The 6,050-nt window shown below is 42.6% G+C and overlaps 1 long non-coding RNA gene across 5 annotated transcripts in view; it reads left to right on the top strand.

Moving 5' to 3' along the window:
* Positions 1 to 6,050, top strand: part of LOC102010922 — a 94,385-nt gene that overhangs the window by 20,082 nt on the left and 68,253 nt on the right. The window lies entirely within an intron of this gene.

The following is a 6,050-nucleotide window of genomic DNA, read 5'->3' as shown; positions in this document are numbered from 1 at the left end:
GGCCGGCCTAAGGGCCGGCGCGCAATAGCGCTCGCTGCCACATGGCTCCCCATGTGCTAGGGGCCCACCCTCCAGGAGCCACCAGGCAGGAAGCTAGCCAGCTGGAAGACTGGCGTTCCCCACCCATGGCTCCCTGTGCGCCGGAAGCCCTCCTTCCGGGGAACGATCACTTTCTATTTTATTTTGTTTTCTATATTGATGTTTTTAGGTTTCTAATGTTAGATAACCTTATCACTGAGGTTGAGACTTTCCTAGAAGGTGTCTCTTCGTCAGGCTGCACCTCCTCCACTGGCACTGCTATACTCCTCTTGCCAGCAAGCCATCCTGGGATAATGTAAGAAGTGAAAAGCATGGACCTACACTGCACTCAATGGCACTGCAATCCCCAGGCAACCGAGGAAGTGCAGAGCACATTTCCTACACTCCTCTGGACTATTCTTGCTGGCACCACTGTCCTGGGGACAAATGGAGGGAGGGCAGAAGCAGATTCACACTCTACTCACTGGCACCATCATCAGAATTTTCTTAAAGAGAAGCTATAAACCAATGTTTTCTGCCTTATTTTCCTCTTTGTACTTTTCTGCTCTAAACTTTTAAGAAAAAAACACAGAAAGCTAAAAGTTATCATACTGTATCTGCATTAGTTTTCCTAGGGCTCCTGTAACAAAGTATTGCAGTCTGAGTGGTTTAAACAACAGATGTGTCATCTTACAATTCTGGAAATGTCACCAGGGCTGGTTTCTTCTGAGACTTTTGAGTGAGAATCTGTTTCAGGTCTCTTTCCTTGGCTCACGGATGGCCGTCTTTTCCCTGTGTCTCTTCATATCTGTCTATGTTAGCCTTTGTATCCAGACTTTTCCTTTTTATAAGGACATCATTCATATTGGGTTAAGGTCTACTCTAATGACTTTAGTTTAGCTTGATTGACTTGATAGAGATCCCATCCCCAAATAAGCTAATATTTTAATGTCCATGGAATTGGACTCTTAATATATCTTTTTTGAGAAAACAATTTACCTAATATGTTATCATACCAGTACCTAATATGACAAGAATCCATAGAAGTGTAGGACTTTTTTTCTGGAGAAGTTAGCATTTGGCTTCACTCTTAAAAGATAAATTGATCCTAATTCTTTTATGGTGAGAAGTTAATTTCATAGCCTTCTAATCCTCTTTCTCTGAAGAAACATGAGCAAATGGGGCATTAAGAATGAGGATTACATCTGACCAGAACACTCAGAAATCTATCTTCCCAGAAGTAAATTTTCCTTTAGTGTAGTGAACATAACATGAGTCAGAATTGCTGAAACCACAGAGAGATAGTATATCCAAGCTGAATATAAGAAAAGTCTTCCAAATGTCTTGAGTAGGTCTGTGATGGAAATCAGGCATTTGACAGATCAGTGCATGGTTGGGGAAGTTGAGGCAGAAGCCCCAGTGTGGTCTTCACTGGGAAGACAGTGAGATTAGACCTGAATCAAAATTCTTATCTTTCTGTGAAATCTGGCCAGCACAGGGACACAGAAAACTCTGGGCTTGGGACAGGTGAAAGAGAGTTATGAAGTAAGGACATCTCCACTTGGGGAGAAACAAAACCACAAATACAGGGAAAGGAAGTCCCTATCTAAATCTTGAACCACTGACAATGAGGAGACAAAGAGGGAAGAGGGAAAACATGCTTACTCTAATGAAGGTTTGATTCCCTAGAACAGAGCCTTGTAACCATATTTTCTCAGAGTCACAAAGTCTAGGCCCAATATACGGGTCAAGAGTATGAGTTTGGCCCAAGATGAATGAACTTGGACTCAACAGCTGCTACCCACTCTGGAAATGTGTGTATTGAAAGAATGTGAGCACTTAGACTATTTCTAGTTCCAGCTGCTCTGTGGTATTAATAAAGGTCTAACTGCTAGGACCACATGGAGTGGAGCTGGTGTTCATTTTCCCAACATGTAAAATGTGGTTCAGAGGCTGAGCTATCAAGCTCAAATCACCTCCAGACTCTGTGTGCTACAAGTACATTTCCTCACTGGGCAAGGCTTGCTAAGCTTGGTCAATGGTCTCATTACAGCTGTTTGTATCCTCACACTGGAGTCAACATGACAGGTGATATTTCTGCCAAAGAGTGTACCACAAATCTTCTCCTTCAGCATATATTCACAAAAGTCCGCCATCAGTTGTCCCATACTGAAAATACTAAAATCCATAAGTGGATATTTTAATATATTTCCAATTTTTTAGAAGGAATCTCTTTCCCTAAATTTATTCACTTTTAATTTCTTTTACTGGCTTGTGAAGGGCATTCTTGGATAGTGTTTTATTTGTTTTCCATGCAGGTTTGGGATTTTAACACATTAAGCAATGCTTGTGAGAGGTTCCATAGAAATATACCTTACTGACTTGGGAACTGAGCCCAGGGACCCTTAAATTGCTGAGTTTTAGGAAATCCTGGGCATTGACAACTTGTGTGACAGTGATTAAGAGGCTGAACTCTTCACCTAGACCACCTGGCTTTAAATAACTGTTCCACTGTTTACAGCTTATGTGACCTTGGAGAATGTCTTAAACTATCTGTGCCTTATCTTGCTTATATGTAAATCAGCAAATATTACAGTGCTTCTTCAGAGGGTGGTTGTGAACATTAAGTAAATAAACATATGAGTTATATGCATTGTAGTAAATGTTAGTTGTTTTTACTGTGTTTACAATGAAAGTGGGGTGTTAGTAGTGTCATCTTGAAAATGAGAATGCAGTTCAGCATCCTTTTCTACTGGAAGCCCAGTAAATGAATGCTGAGTGTGTACGGGTGTCCCTTAACAGAGTTCCACTATTTCCAGTGTGACCAGTATATAGTATATAGTTGGCATGGAATGGATAAACAGAAAAATCAAGTATGGTTTCTGCTACAGGAAAGATAGATGTTCCATAATGCTGAATAGGCAGTCCATTTGAAAGAGGCACTGTGCCTTTGAAGAGTACTGGCCCACTGCAGCCAGAGGTAGCTCGAAGAGAGACAGATATCTCTGTTTCATAGTGAGCTTGGCAAACACCCCCGTCAGGTGAAGAGGAGAGATCATCCTTTGGTTAAGTGGGTAGCAGGAATTTTGCAGAATGTCATTTTGCAGCTTAGCAGTGCATGAATGTTTGTAGTAGTCAGTGGGACACATATAGAAATTAGATGAAGAATGAGCTTTGAGTCCAAGATTAGTGGAATTGCTAGCAGAGACAACTGGTATAATTCACGGCTACAGCTAAGAACCAGTGTCAAGTCATTCAAACATGGCCACGTTGAGATGTGATCTGAGGAGAAATCTCTGCTTGGAAAGGACGGTGAGACCACTGTGGGGTGCTGTGATGAGGGACCCGGGTCCCCCAGCGGGAATGAGAGCAAGAGCTATTCCCCAGATGCCAGCACAGCCCTCAGGGGTCAGTCTTCCCTGGATTGCCCTGGCTGAGCTCTCAGGACAGCCAGGAACTGGCCAGCCCAGCCCTGAAGTCATCTTGTCTTCAGAATTCCCCACAGAGTAGTGAGAGCCACTAGGGCTCCCGAGGAGACTACCTGAGGTTTAAACTCTCCCCCTGCTCATCCCTGGTTTCTTTCTTTCCCTTACCCAGATGAGGACCTTAAAAAGGGCTTCTTTCTGGACAACTTCATTCTAAGCTCCATCTCAGACTCTCTTTCAAGGAAGAACTGTGATTCTTTCCTAATCAGCATGGGCTCTTTCACCTTCCGTAGCAGGTGGTTTGGGCCACATAACAGAGTTCTGGAAAAGAGAAGGGCAATGAACAGGCTGTTCTGACTGTGATCACCCAGCGCACTTTTCCCACCATGGTATTCATGAAGGCAGGATTTGTAAAGTGGCCCAGACACTGCAAGATGTACAAGTATGAAAATCAAACCTTTGGGCTGGGGATACAGCTCAGTGGCATAGCGCCTGCCTGGTAATATGAGGTCATGAGCTCAATTCCAGATACAGAAAGAAAGAAAGAAAGAAAGAAAGAAAGAAAGAAAGAAAGAAAGAAAGAGAGAGAGAGAGAAAGACAGAGAGAAAGGAAGGAAGGAAGGAAGGAAGGAAGGAAGGAAGGAAGGAAGGAAGGAAGGAAGGAAGGAAGGAAGAAAGGAAGAAAAGAAAGGAAGGAAGATCAAACCTTCATTGTGTCAAATCTTTGAGATGTGGCATTATTTTTGGGTTTTTTTCCCTGAGGCTTTTATAGGTAAATGTTTATTTTCTTAACAAAGTCTAACTTACTTTAATTTTATCTAATGCACCCATATAATTTAAAGATTTTTCTGTAATCCAAAGTGAGAAGCAAACAAATATTAATATCTGAACATGCTCTATAATATTAGTCTGTGTCTATGCATGCTCCATTTAGCTGTTGTGTAAACATAACATGGTTCATCTCCATTCATAGATTTTGTTATTCTCAATAATATCTCTAGTGAATCCTTTGGTTACCTTCATAAATTTTAGTTATTCTCAGTGGTAATATTTTCTAATGAATCCTTTTTTGTGTCTTTATATAGTTTCAAGTTAAATCAACCATTCAATTATTTTAACAAGTAAATCAGCACAGATTGTAAACAACTGAGAATTGTAGTCAATATTCTGATGCCTAGAATAAAAACATTCTAATAAATATAAATATAAATAAATATGTATGAAAACACTGATTCCTTTTAACCCACATTAATTAAGCATCCAGTATATGTATTGCACCTGGAGTTCTGCCATATGGCAAATATTTCCTAGCCTTGGGGAGCAAATTGGCCAGTGGGAGAGGCTGCCCTGCATCCAAGTCTGACACTATGATTCAGTGGTTGAGGGGGGGCGTGCCAGTGCACAGGTGGAGGGAGAGGCATTCCTCAGTGCTGCCTGTGGAGGGCCAGGGAAGAAAAAGGGGGCAGTTGGGGTTCCCCAGGCACATGAAGGAAGGGAAGGCATCTCAGGCAGAGACCTGTGAAATAGGCTGATGCATTCAGGACAGGATCTAGCTAGGTCCTTTGCAGTGCAAGGAAGGACAGGCATGGCAGGTAGGAGATGAACTTGGAAAAAAGCATCTGTTGGTTCCTGGGAGGTCTGTGTGTGATGCTGTAGGATTTGGACATTTCCATTTATTCTTTCATTTATTTATTGACCTATTTATTCAGACCCTTTTCCTGTTGTTCTGATGTATTCTAAGATAGATACAATTGATTTCCAAAAGGTAGAGCTTATGGAATCATAAACCTCAGGCATCATCAAAACTAACTCCCTACAGTTCATATTGGACCCTGAGCCCCTAGCGCCCATACTGTAGGAACCTATCCCTGGGCCACCAAGTGTCCCTCAGTGACTCTCGGGGTCCCAAGATGCTGTCTTGTGTATATTGTTAGATGACCAGCTCTTCCAGTTTGCTCAGAACTTTAGTAGCTTTTTCACTGAAAAGGCCCAGGAAACCCTCCAGGCCAAGGTAACCCAGGATGATCTTCCTAAACTGTGTCAGGAAGGTGTCTGACACCTTAGAGAAGGCGTCTGCCCATGTGTTTTTGCTCAAGGCCCCTCTTCAATATGCCATTGTACTAAGCCACAGCCTCAGCCACATACTCCCCCCACCCCCAAGATTGTGATGTCCCCTACCAACCCTTAAGTGACTGGTGAGGTGACAGACACCTACTACCCTTCTGTCTTTGGGAAAGTAAACAGTTCCTACTACTCCATTCCAGGAATGAAGCCCCCTCCCTTTAACCTCCAAAGCCCAACAGGGGATTAACTAAACTTCATGGGCAGTTTAGGGAAAATGGAAGGAAAGCTCGGCCTCGTGAATACTTCTATGAGCAAGACACAGTGATGCATTCCTATAATCCTAAGTATTTCAGAGACTGATGTAGAAAGATAAACATTTCAACCAGCTTGGGCAACTTAGCAAGACTTTGTTCCAAAAATAAGAAATGAAAAGGAATATAGTTAAGGAATATAGCACTCCTGGGTTGGATGGAATCCCAGTGCTGGAGTGAGTGAGAAGGGGGGAGGGGAGAAGAGGGAAGGGGAGGGAAGAGGAGGAGGGGG

Source organism: Chinchilla lanigera, unplaced genomic scaffold (genome assembly GCF_000276665.1).
Source record: "Chinchilla lanigera isolate Chin_1 unplaced genomic scaffold, ChiLan1.0 scaffold00024, whole genome shotgun sequence".
Taxonomy (NCBI): Eukaryota; Metazoa; Chordata; class Mammalia; order Rodentia; family Chinchillidae; genus Chinchilla; species Chinchilla lanigera.
The sequence above is the reverse complement of the archived record's forward strand: the minus strand, read 5'-3'. Positions and strand labels throughout refer to the sequence as shown.